This window comes from Crocuta crocuta, unplaced genomic scaffold (genome assembly GCF_008692635.1).
Source record: "Crocuta crocuta isolate KB4526 unplaced genomic scaffold, BGI_CrCroc_1.0 scaffold67, whole genome shotgun sequence".
Classification (NCBI taxonomy): Eukaryota; Metazoa; Chordata; class Mammalia; order Carnivora; family Hyaenidae; genus Crocuta; species Crocuta crocuta.
This window is the reverse complement of record NW_027531896.1, coordinates 3,743,762-3,757,315: the sequence shown is the minus strand read 5'-3', so window position 1 is coordinate 3,757,315 and position 13,554 is coordinate 3,743,762.

The window sequence follows — 13,554 nt, the reverse complement described above, 5'->3', positions numbered from 1 at the left end:
TCTGTCCAGATTATTGCAGTGTCTCATTTTCTCTGTTGATGATCAGAAATAAGAAGTTGGGGCCCCAGGACTTGGGTTAAGAGTGCCAGATGAGAGCCCCATCCAGGAAAGTGGGGCAGGTTCCAATGCCCCAGTGGCAGGCTGAGAGCTAAGGGGAGGGACTGCTCAGAGGGGGCCCCTGGAAAGGGCTGTGTAGGGGAACTTTAGAAGCAGTGATATCCGATATCCACCTTTAAGTTTTATTTTTCTGCACTGTAATTCCCTTATGTATTCCTCAAGACTTCACAAAGTTTGCTGAAATTGCAGCCTTATGTTAGCTGTGTCTTGGGAAATAGAAAGGTTTTCCCATTTCATGGTAAGGTAGGTTAGAGAGTGACGGCCAGCTGGAAAAGCCATTATGAGATATCCAGGGGTGACTGGAGAGCAGGTGACCAGTGGAAACCAACATAGATTGTGGAATATGTAAGCACTTGCTGGAGATTCTCAGAAATACCTGGAGAGAAGATCAGACTTCCTGCAGTCCTACAAGATGGAGAGTAGAATTATGATATGTGAAATGAAGGTAATCTAATAAGATTGGAAAATCTGGAGAATTTCTCTCTCTCCATATATATATATATATATATATATATATATATATATATATAACAAATGTATGATGTGTGTATACAATATATATCTACATTGGGCTTATAGTATATACTTTTCCACTTTATATCGGGAGTCTTTCTTAGTATCCCTAAATATTATTCAAGTACATAATAAGTATATAATGAATAATGGCCTTTTAATACTCTGTGGTGTGATTATGCTATGATTTATTTAACAAATTCCAACTATTGGACTTTTTTTAGTTTTTCACTTTTGTAAGTAACACTGCAGCAAACATTCTTATGGAGTCTTTTTTGGATATTAAAAGATTATTTCTCATGATAAGTTCTCAGGACTGAATTTTCTGTAGCAAATGGTACAGTCTGAGGCTTGTGACAGAAACTGACAAATTGCCCACTGGCAAGATCATACCCAGAAGGACTCCATAACCACCATGCCCCCATACTTCCAGAATTGTATGAATGTCCATTTCACTACATCTATTTCGGGTAACTTGCACATTCGGGGGTTTAGCTGTGCTCATTTAAAGGTGCTGTACATGACAGACACAAGAAGGCATTTGCTTGTTACCAAGACATTTCACCAAGAAAATATGTCTCAATTTCTATGTCAAAAGAATTGTCTTTCTTTACCTTCACAGTAGTCTTTCTTTAGCAGGAATGGCTGAAGAAACATCAATACTCCTACAGAGAGAACACATTAGCTTCCCTTAAAGGGAGCTTCTTAATTCTCCCTTCTTTCTTTCTTTTTTTTTTCCCCTGAAGTCTTGGTCACATTTTATTATTATTTTTTAAATAGTTTATTGTCAAGTTGGTTTCCATATAACACCCAGTGCTCATCCCCACAAGTGCCCTCCTCCATGCTCATCACTCCCTTCCCCTCCCCCCCACCCCCATCAGTCCTCAGTTTGTTCTCAGCATTCAAGAGTCTCTCATGGTTTGCCTCCCTCCCTCTCCTCAGCTATTTTTTCTCCTTCTCCTCCCCCGAGGTCCTCCATTAAGTTCCTCCTAATCCTCCTATATGTGCAAACATAGGGTATCTGTCCATTGTATAAATATACCACATCTTCTTGATCCATTTATCAGATGATGGACACTTAGGCTCTTTCCATGTTTTGGCTATTGCTGAGAGTGCTGCTATGAACATTAGGGTACATGTGCCCCTGTGCATCAGCACTCCTCTATCCTTTGGGTAAATTCCTAGCAGTGCTAGTGCTGGGTCATAGGGGAGTTCTATTGTTAACTTTTTGAGGAATCTCCACACTGTTTTCCAGAGGGGCTGCACCAGTTTACATTCCCACCAACAGTGTAGGAGGGTGCCCGTTTCTCCCCATCCTCGCCAGCATCTAGAGTTCTCTCATTTGCTCATTTTAGCCACTCTGACCAGTGCATAATTCTCCCCTTTCTACTATGAAGGCAGTGTGAAATAATCCATCTGCTGGTGACATGATTGAGGGAAAATCTTGTCTCCAATTCTCTCAAGTTTACCTCTACACATGGCTCTAGGTAAATGCCTACTTGGTCTTACATAATATATTTACAGTGACCAAGACTTTAAATATCATTATGGGGAATATTGATGGGAAAATGTGACCGGGGAATGGAGATCACTTACAGGACCAGATTGACTTATCTAATGTGGTCCATGAGAACATGAAGAGTTTCAGGGAAGCTTTGATGTTATTGCTTTGAGAGAAACATTACAAATGACATGTTCCCACCAGCTCTCCTGGCTCATCCTTAAGTGCACCCCTCAATTCAAAGGTCACTATGAGCATCTGAGGGTTCCTAGCACCCCAGGTAGTCAGGAGTGTGTAGAGTGCAGTCGACTAGGAAACATCTACCCTGTTGCCGACCCTGGTCCCAAATAAGGAAGTGTGGATCAAGGAAGATATCTATGCAAGCTGTTCCTTTCTCTGACTTCCTTAATTCATGGGAAGTAGTTCTTTGGAAGTAACTAGAACTCTGTTCTGCACTTTAAACACTTGACATTACAATTCCTGTACTGAGCAAATATGAAAACTAAGCAAGAAGTTTAGTTGTATCTCCTGAATTGGGTTTTTTTTTTTTAATGTTGTATTTTATTTTTGAGAGCGAGACTGCACAAGCTGGGGTAGGGACAGAAAGAGAGGGGAGAGAGAGAATCCCAAGAAGGCTCTGTACTGTCAGCACAGAGCCTGATTCAGGGCCTGAAGTCACTAACAGTGGGATCGTGACCTGAGCCGAAGTTGGACGTTTAATTGACTGAACCACCCAGGCGCCTCTGTAGCTCCTGAATTATAATTAAGTCATAAAAAAACCTGGGCTAGTGCTGGACATTTCCTTTTATTTGTTTTTAACAGCATTGTTGCTGACTGCCAAAGTAATGCATGTGCATTATAGAGATAGAAAAAAGTACAAAGAATAAAATCAAAATCACCCATAATCCCAGAACTCAGAGATTAACACTGTTAACATTTTTTAAATACATATTTATTTATTTATTTTTGAGAGAGAGAGAGAGAGAGAGAGAGAATTCCAAGCAGGTTCCGTACTGTCAGTGCAGAGCCCAAGATGGAGCTCGATCCTGTGAACCATGAGATCATGACCTGAGCTGAAATCAACAGTTGAACGCTTAACTGACTGAGCCACCCAGGCGCTCCACCAATGTTAACATTCTTGTAGATATTTTTCACCCTTTTGTCCATACATATATACACATGGAATCATCTCTTCTATAATTCTGAGATCATACAGTATTATTTTGTAATTTCCTCTTTTCTTGTTGTACGTTGTTTTTGATTTTGCACCATTAAAGAAATAAAATTCTTTAAAATTTTTTTAATCTTTTTTAATTTATTTCTAGGAGAGAGAGAGAGAGAGACAGCTTGAGCAGGGGAGGGTCAGAGAGAGAGGGAGTCACAGACTGAAGCAGGCTCCAGGCTCTGAGCTGGCAGTCAGCACAGAGCCCGACGCGGGGCTCGAACCCACAAACCGCGAAATCATGACCTAAGCGAAAGTCGGATGCTTAACTGACTAAGCCACCCAGGTGCCCCTAAAGAAATAAAATTATGAAGCGACTTCTTGGTAGGTACCTCCTTGTACATAGCGCTGATTATTTCCTTTGGACTAATACCTCAAAGTGAAGTTGCTGAGTTAGAGGTAATCACATTTTAAGGCTTTTGATAAATACTACCATGCTTTCCAGAACCGTTGACCATTTTACACAACTATTAGCAGTACATAAGCCTACCTGTTTACCTGCCTCTTCATCTACACTAAATGGTAGTTTAAAAACTTTTGGGATGCTTAGGTGGCTCAGTTGGTTAAGCGTCAAATCTTGATTTCAGCTCACGTCACAATCTCATGGTTTGTGGGTTCGAGCCCTGCATCAGGCTCTGCACTGACAGCATGGAGCCTGCTTAGGATTCTCTCTCTCTCTCTGTCTCTCTGTCCCTCTCTCTGCCCTTCCCTTGCTCATGCACATACATGCTCTCCCTCTCTCTCTCAAAATAAATAAATAAACTTTTTTTTTTTTTTTTAAGAAAAACCACTTTCCCAATTTGATTTCTGGCAAATGGTATCCCTTTCATTTGTATTTGTCAAATGTTTTTGTTCTTATATAGAATTATTGGTGATTTGTATTTCTTCCTCTGTAAACTGTTTGTTCCTGTCTTTAGTTGTGCCTACATTTCTTGAGCTGCAGTTAGGCCAACTTGGTGAGCCTGGTTTTGTGCAAAATCCTGGATAACTGAGACTGGCAATTGCTCCGCACTGAAGAGAAGATGGTTTTCCCACTCCCTTGACCCTGGGAAGCTCCCCAGGGGCTTTCCCACAGGAATAGCTTCTTGCCTTGGTGTGAGAGTGGCCTGTCATATGCTGTTGACTGTGTGCTCCTGGGTCACATCTTGCCACACAGGTTAGTGCAAAAAATGCTGCCATTTTGAAATGAAACTTTCAGGTCTGACTGTAATCTCATATCATTCATAGATCCTCCCAAAACTTCAGCCTTCACAGTTTAAATTGAGAAGATGTGGCTAGGGGGGCCTTATCTGGAAAGGACCGTGAGGTAATGAGGTAACCAAGAATGAAGAGCCCCTATTGTGTTGGGAGGACGTTGTTGATGCCATCACTGGTCTACGCAACTGGCAATGCTCTGTTATTATAGACCATGCACACCTTGACCAAGCACTCAGTGTGGGCAAAGCCAAGCTTTAGGCTAGAAGGAAGGTGAAGAAAGATACAAAAAGCTCTTGACCACCTACACAGAGGCACACATACGTGCACACACATGCATTCTGTTTGCATGCACATCACATAAAATCGTCAAGGAAAGAAACTAAAGGGAATGACATGATCAAAAGCAAATTATTCATATTATATTACTTCCTGCTTTCTCTAAAATAATTTCTGACTGCCTAAAGGCAAATTAGTGCAGTAATACACATACTGTTCACTCCTCTGAAGGACCTATAATAGACACTGAAAGACTGCCTCCCTTAAGTCTGTAGGCAAAAAGGAAACTGCTTCTTAAATGCATTGGAAAGCCTTGATGTGCTTTAATTATATCCATGAAGGAGCATACACTAGGGGTGGGAAACATCCAGGTCTTTAATCTTCTTACTATAGTCCAAGTGTTTCATTGTACTTAAGAACCACTTAGACTTCTTATACTTCTGGTTACAATTTATTTATTTTTTATTTTTTAAGATTTTCTTTTCGGGATGTGCCTGGGATGGCTCAGTCAGTTGAGCATCTGACTCTTGATTTCAGCTCAGGTCATGATCGCAGGTTATGAGATCAAGCCCCATATTGGGCTCCGCTTTGAATGTGGAGCCTGCTTGGGATTTTCTCTCTCTCTCTCTCTCTCTCTCTTCCCCCTACCTGCATTCTCTCTTTCTCTCTCTCAAAAAAAAATTTAAAAAAAATTTTAAGTAATTTCTACACCCAAGTGGGGCTTGAACTTACAACCCTGAGATTGACTGAGCCAGCTAGGTACCCCTACAATTTATTTTTAAAATACCTGTTCTTTACTCATAGACTTGTGACATTTGGAGAGAGAATAATTTAAAATAAAAATAAAAACTAAAAACTTTATTTTAAATCACAATTTTAAATCAGAGGCCATTTTACCTTTATGCTTTTATAATATTTCTTTACAATCTTTTGATATTATACTTGGTCATTTGGTTACTGGGTTTAAATTTTGGTGTTTTAAAGGACCATAGCATAGTGAATATATAAAAATGTACAATTGTGATATCATCTGATGGTATACCTGAAATTAAGTTTCTAGTTACTCAGACTTTTTTTTTTAATGTTTATTTATTTTTAGAGACAGAGACAGAGTGTGAGCCAGGGAAGGGCAGAGAGAGGAGACACAGAATCTGAAGCAGGCTCGAGGCTCTGAGCTGTCAGCACAGAACTCAATGCGGGGCTTGAACTCATGAACTGTGAGATCATGACCAGAGCTGAAGTTGGCACTTAACTGACTGAGCCACACAGGCACCCCGACTCAGACTTAGTTTTATCAGGTCATCTGTAACAGCTTGTTGAAGTTCTACTGTCGTATGAGAAAAAATATGTTCCTCTGTGTGGGACATAAATTAGTCGAAGAAATAGTATTTTCTGAGGACAATAAGAAATTAATGTGGATGAGGAATTGTTTTGTAAAGAATGGTAATTATATTAGCTTATCATACAAACAGACTGAATAGTGGAGCCTAGCGGATAGTAGTGTGGGGTGGGGAAGAAGCAGCTAATAGGTAACTAGGGGAGAGTCTAGGAAATCAGGTTCTCCAGCTGAAGGATGAAGGAGGAAGGAGGGGAGAGGACTTGATAACCCTGGCTTGCAAGCAAACTCAGGTACCCCCAGTTCTAGAAATGTGCCCCTTTACCATTCTTCAGTTCAAGTTAATTTTCTGCTTCTGCTCTTCTTTGTTCACTGAACACATATTTGTTGAGCACTTGCCATATGCCAGGTACTTTTCTAGGGACTGGGAATAACAGCAAGACAGACAAAATCCTTCCAGACTTCTTTAAGTGTTTTATTTATTTCTGAGACAGAGAGAGAGCGCTCTCTCTGGGACACATGATCCAAAGTGGGCTCTGCACTGACAGCAGACAGCCTGGTGCAGGGTTCGAACTCACAAACCTTGAGATCATGGCCTGCGCTGAAGTTGGATGCTCAACCGACTGAGCCACCCAGGTGCCCCAACCTTCTCTAAACTCTAGCCTATATTTTCTCCTCTGCTTTCATACTACCCTCTCAGTCTTCACCCCCCTATAACCCGATATCCTTTCCCATCATCATGATAAAGCAGCTCTCTAAAAGACCAGTGACCTTCTAATCACTCCAGCTAATGCCCCTTTCTTAGTTCTTATCTTCCTTAGACCCTGTACTATTTAACATCACCTGATTCCCATCATTTTTCTAAGTCTTGGCTCCCTTAGGTTCTATGATACAGCACTGTTTTTAATTCGTTTCCTACAACTGTTGCTATTTTTTCCCAGACTCACTCTCTTGCCTCCTAAGTAAATTTTGGTGGTCCCCCAATCCTACACTCTGCTTATTTCATTTTCTCTCTCTCTCAAATCTTTTCCCTTGATGATTCCTCACGACTTAAATCTTTGGCTGTCTTTAGAAATATCCTAAATCCACATTCTCAGACCCAGCCCTCTCCTTAACTCTAACCCCACATTTCAAACTGTGTGCTGGAGGCTTCCATCTGGGGATGTGGGCATGATGCTAGCATGATATGTTTAAAAGTAAAAGCAGGGGCGCCTGGGTGGCTTAGTCAGTTAAGCGTCCGACTTTCACTCAGGTCATGATCTCGCGGTTCGTGGGTTCGAGCCCCGCGTCGGGCTCTGTGCGGACTGCCAGCTCAGAGCCTGGAGCCTGTTTCGGAGTCTGTGACTCCCTCTCTCTGACCCTCCCCTGCTCACGGTGTCTCTCTCTCTCTCTCCCCCCTAGAAATAAATAAAACATTAAAAAAAAATAAAAAAAAATAAAAGTAAAGGCAGTGTTTGTACAACTCGGGCTTCTCAACTGCAAACAACAGAAACCCACTCTGGCTAACTCACACAGAAAATGAATTCACCGGGAGGATATCAGGTGGCTCACTGGGTCGACAGGGAAGCCAGAGTACCAAGCGTGGAAAACGGGCAGGAGCCCAGGCAGTCTAGGGCACAGAGAGCACAGCCAAATTCACCCCACAGGAGTCTGTTGAGGACGCTGCCTTGGAGCTGGCTGTTCCTCCTTTCCCCCGCCTCCCCCACGATCAGGGCTGGACTTTGATTTCTCAACTGAACTTCCAGTGTGGTGCCTAACTGCTAGTTTTTGTGTTATTCCCCCCAATTTAAAAAGCTGAGCTGGGGCTTCTAGTTGGTCAAAGTCGTGCCAAAAGTGACCTCGAATTCTCATCAGTCTCCCACGAAAGGAAAGGAGTTCTGACGCAGGCCAACAAAAAATGCAATTAACCACATTTTCTTTTCTAGAATCACCTCATTTCTTTAAGTTGCCACTTGTATTTAATGCTGACGTCATTTTCTCCATCACTAGGAACTGCACCTCAATAATCTTCTTTACTCCTGCCTCTCCCTTGGCTTGTGAGGCAGTCATCCAGGTCTGTGAGGGTGTTGTTGTTTATTGTGCATTCATTTGTTGTTTTCTTTCACACTCTTCTTCTTGGACCTTTCTGTAGCTACCCCTCCACTGCAGCAGTCTCCTAATTGCATTCCCCACTTTCAATGCCTCATCCAGTTTATCCACCCACAGGTTAATTTTTCTGTGACAACACTTTGATCATATCGCTTGCTGCTAAAACTACATTGTTGATAGATGTCTCAGCCTGGCATCCAAGAATCTGCACAAGAATCCCAAGGAGACTAAGAGACAAACTGGGGTGGTGAAAAATGTTTGACCTTCAGATACAGATTGACATGGGTTCAAACCCTGATTTTCCCACATCCTAATTGTATACTCCTGAGGCTCATTTTTTTTTTTTTTTTGGTCTGAAATGGGGGTAATAAAACATATTGTCTAGGGCATTCAAAAGTCAGCTCTTTGAAAGTCAGAATGGTGTTGTTATAATTTGCATCTAGGTTGCAACATCAACTCACAGATGCTTATAATAGACAATATTCAATTACAGACCTGTCTGATTCAAAACCTTAAGTAGGCTGCCATCAATGTGGTTTTAATGCAGGCAGGTTGGGATCAGTATTCTACATGTTTTGGGGGCTGGCAATCTAACCATCATTTATAGCGTTGTTCCTGATTTCAAACAGCTGACTTACAAATGACCTTTTGGAAATATTTTACTTGCAAGTAGAGAACTTCCTGTGTTATTAATTTTGAGTGTTGAATTTCCCTGATTGGCTGCTTTCCACTATAACATTGCTCTTTTAAAGTATTTCCCTGCAGAATTTCAATTTTGTGAGAGGCTGCTATGAACTCCTTGTGGGGAAAAAGCATATACTTATGAGTGGACAGATGAAAATTATTAGTTATCATTTCTAAGGTTTGCCCAACATCCGATAAATGTGGTGAAGCCCTAGCACAAATTTTGAAGCTGGTTCTACAATCTCAAAAAGTTTAAGCCTCACTTCACGGTATAAATCCTTGGTTGGCACCAGGAAAATTTAACTCCACAGTTCAGGCAGGTAGTCCTCTCTGCTAGTTGTGAATGGCACCCTCAGAACTATCAACATTTACTTGTGTGCACATCCGTTCGCTCACTCATGCATCCACACAGCAAATCCCCCTAAGTGAGGCAAGTTTGGCCATCCCCACAGGATAGATTTCATTCACCTAAGTGCTTGCCAAGAATTTACAGGACTGCTAATTGCTTGATTCTTTTCTGAGGTCAGTAAGACTGGAAAGTCTTAGGTGAAAGATAGCAATCATGCCAAGATTAGTAAAACAGTTATTTAATAAGCATGATATTTTAAACCAGTCTCTACAGATACAGTTTGTGGGTGAATATGAGAATTAATATGTGCTGCAACATATTTTCTTTTTGTTTTTGCATCCTTAACGGTTTTTAAAAATGAACACTTTTATGATATTATTGAAATAATATGAAAGTAAAATCCCTTATATCTTTCTCTACCTTTGCCTTCGCCCACTCAATGTTATTTCCTACAGGCAGTTACTTTTTAACAATTTGGGGTATATCCTCCAACACTCCTTGTTTTTTTCCCTTGCAATAATCTTAAAGTTATCCCTAGGCATTCTTTATGGTTAGAAGCTAGAACAACACTGCCATTTAGCCTCTTACAGATTTTGGAACTTTTTTGTACACTGCTTATGCTAAACATAGAAACTTTTTTTTTCCAAAAGAAAAACATTTAAGTTTTTTTCTTTATAATACTTATGCTCACACAATTCGATGACTATTGAATTTAGTCTTTAAAATAACATTAAGGCGGGGCGCCTGGGTGGCTCAGTTGGTTAAGCGTCCAACTTCGGCTCAGGTCATGATCTCACCAATGATGGGTTCAAGCTCCACGTCTGGCTTTGTGCTTCCAGCTCAGAGCCTGGAGCTTGCTTTTGATTCTGTGTCTCCTTCTCTCTCTGCCCGTCCCCCAGTTGCACTCTATCTCTCTCTCAAAAATGAATAAATATTTAAAAAAAATTTTTTTTAAATAACATTAAGGCAACAAGGGGCACCTGGGTGGCTCAGTCGTTTAAACGTCCAGCTCTTGATTTCAGCTCAGGTCATGATTTTGCAGTTTGCAGAATCGAGCACCGACAATGCAGACGGAGCCTGCTTGAGATTCTCTCTTGTACTGTTTCTATCTCTCTTTCAAAATAAATAAACATGAAAAAAATTTTAATAATAAAATAGGGGCACCAGGGTGGCTCAGTTGGTTAAGTGTCTGACTTTGGCTTAGGTCATGATCTCATGGTTCGTGGCTTCAAGCCCCCCATTGTGGGGGCTGACAGCTCACAGCCTGGAGCGTGCTTCGGATTCTGTGTCTCCCTTCCTCTCTGCCCCTCCCTCACTTGTGCTCTGTCTCTGTCTCTCTCTCAAAAATAACTAAACATTAAAAAATAAAATAGAATAAAATAATAAAATTAAACGAAGTAACATTAAGAGAATGAAATAAAAGGAGTGGAAAGCCCAACACACTTTCAAACACTAAAACCAAACAGGGGCGCCTGGATGGCTCAGTTGGTTAAGTGTCTGACTTTGGTTCAGGTCATGATCTCACCATCTGTGGGTTTGAGCCCTGCATTGGGCTCTGTGCTGACCGCTAGCTTGGAGCCTGTTTCAGATTCTGTGTCACCCTCTTTCTCTGACTCTCCCCGGCTCATGCTGTCTCTCTCTCAGAAATAAATAAAACGTTAAAAAATTTAAAAAACTCCACTAAAGCCAAACAAAATACACTTCATTATTCTTGACTGACACTTTTTCCCCCCTAAAGGTTGTTTTATTGTAAAACAACGAAGACAACACTTACATGAAATCATTTAAGTAATTGATTCTGTCAAACCTTTAGAAGGATATCTTTTGGCCTTGGCATCAACCAACTGGGAAATAATGTTGCAAGAATTCAAAGATAGGGGGTAAATTCTGGGCTGGGCCTTTTGGTCACTTAAGGAACCAAGTAGAACCTTCCTCTTCCTGGGAATGTCCCACTTTTGAAAAAGAACAAACAGGTAAAAACAGCAACATTTAAACAACTCAGTTTTAAACATTATTACTTCATAAAAAATTTTTTTTCCTGTTTCTTGCCTCCATTTGGTATTGGAAAAAGTTTTAAACATCATGAAACTGATCTGGCTGTAAATGGAGATAAGGTACCAAAACAAAGTGAAATGAAAAACCCAAAGGCCAAACAGAAAACCCAAAGTAACCCTCAAGTTTGGTCTTGGGGGTTTACAGGTCACAAGAATAGTCAACTCAAACCCCATGCAATGTGACTCCTTGGAGAGCTGTTGGATCCACAGCAATGACACAGGGGACTGCAAACAACGTATTCTTGACTGACAGTGAGAAAGCAAAAGTCAAGAAGCCAAAAGAGTTTATAGTTACCTATCAAGGTCATCTAGCCAATAAGAGCAAAACAAACAAATCGGTATGGGAATCTTTCATTTTTCTTGAAATCTTAGGTAAAGGCTTTGACAGTAGGTATTGTGTGTCTTTAAAAGTATTCTGAAACTGCTTCCTCCATAAGCTCATAGAGGGGAAGGTAACTATGCACAGAGTCAAGATTCTACGTATGAAGAGAATGTTTTAAACTTGTATGATTTGATATAGCTATACTTGGCCTTTGCAGTAATTGGATTCCTGAAAATGTATATTTTACATTTGACTGAATTACATTGCACTTGAGGGGCTCAAAGTGAGGGAGACGGGAGTTCTATATTGAAAATAATCTAAAGGGGAGCCTGAGTTGCTCAGGTGGTTAAGCATACAACTTCGGCTCAGGTCATGATTTCACAGTTCATGAGTTTGAGCCCCACATTGGGCTCTCTGCTGCCAGTGCGGAGCCTGCTTAGGATCCTCTGTCTCCCTCTTTTTGCCCCTCCCCACTCTCCCACTCTGTGTGTGTGTGTGTGTGTGTGTGTGTGTGTCAAAAATAAATAAATTTTAAAAAAGAAAATAATCTGAAGATAAATCCTTTGAAGAATCTAAATAATTATCCAGTAATTGGTAATTGATTATAGAGTATATTTGGATTTTTATGTGTGTTTGTTTGATGATAATGTACAGCTCTATTTTCATTTTGAGGGATTTATGTTCAATCTTCCATTTTATTATGGCATTATTAAACAGTTTGTCAGATCTAATTTGATAAATGTAAAACAGAAAAATGCATATTGGCTGCTTTAAAACAGTTGGGCATTGGTTGTTGAACTAATGTATTCAGATTGACTAGTTTTCAGAGTTCTTCTTTATTTGTCCACTATTAATAAATATTTATTGACCAGCTTCTTGGTAATAGACCCTGAGTATACAACCATTTAAGCAAAAACAGACAAAACACAAGCAATAATAACAACAGCAGCTAATACCATGTACTTACAACATAATGGCCCCTGTGCTGAGGACTCTATATGTATTATCTCATTGCATCTTTTCAATAACTCTAAGAATTAGAAATGGTATCATCTTCATTTTACAGATGAAAACATTGAGGCACAGAGAGAGCGTTACATAGCTACCAAGTGGTAGCATTAGGATTTTAATTTAAATAGTATGGTCCCAGAATCTGTGCTCTTCACCAGGGGGATGTACTACCTCCCCTATAGTCTAAAAGCTCTCACTATGGTATATAATATAATGGGTGGGACACTTATTGAATAATCATGGAAGACAAAGAAAAATTATAACTCTGATAAGAGATATGAAGAGAAATATAGCAGGAACTATTTGGCTAGCTGTCACCAAAATGTTTCTCCTTTCCCTCTGTTTACAAAATTAGGCTGTACTTCCTAGCCTCCTTTGCATTTAAGTATGTTCATGCAACTAAGATGTGGCCCATGGAATGTGGGTAAAAGTGACAGGCAGACTTCCAGGCCTTCCAAGCTTCCTGACTGATCCTCTATGTTGTTCTATTACTACTCATATTCACTAGCTGAAAAGAATACAGTCCAAGATAGAAGCCTGGGTCCTTGAATGACTTCATGGAGCAGAGTCCCCGATGGTCTGCACTGGATAGTAATAAGAGTGAAAACATTTTATTATATTAAGCTAACAGAAATGTGGGGATTGTTTGTAATAGCGGTTACCTTACCTGGACTAACACAGAAAAAGAAACCTTTAAGTTGAATGCTGCAGGAGGAAAAAAAATAACTAAAACATGTGACCTTGAATTCGTAATTAGGTTGGAGATGGTGTAAGAACAAATTTTGGAGGTAGAATTACTTGATAGCTTTGTTATGTCATGGCAAAAGATTCGCTACAACTATTGCCTGTGCAGCTCAGGAGGCTTGGATTAGCCCCCCCCCCCC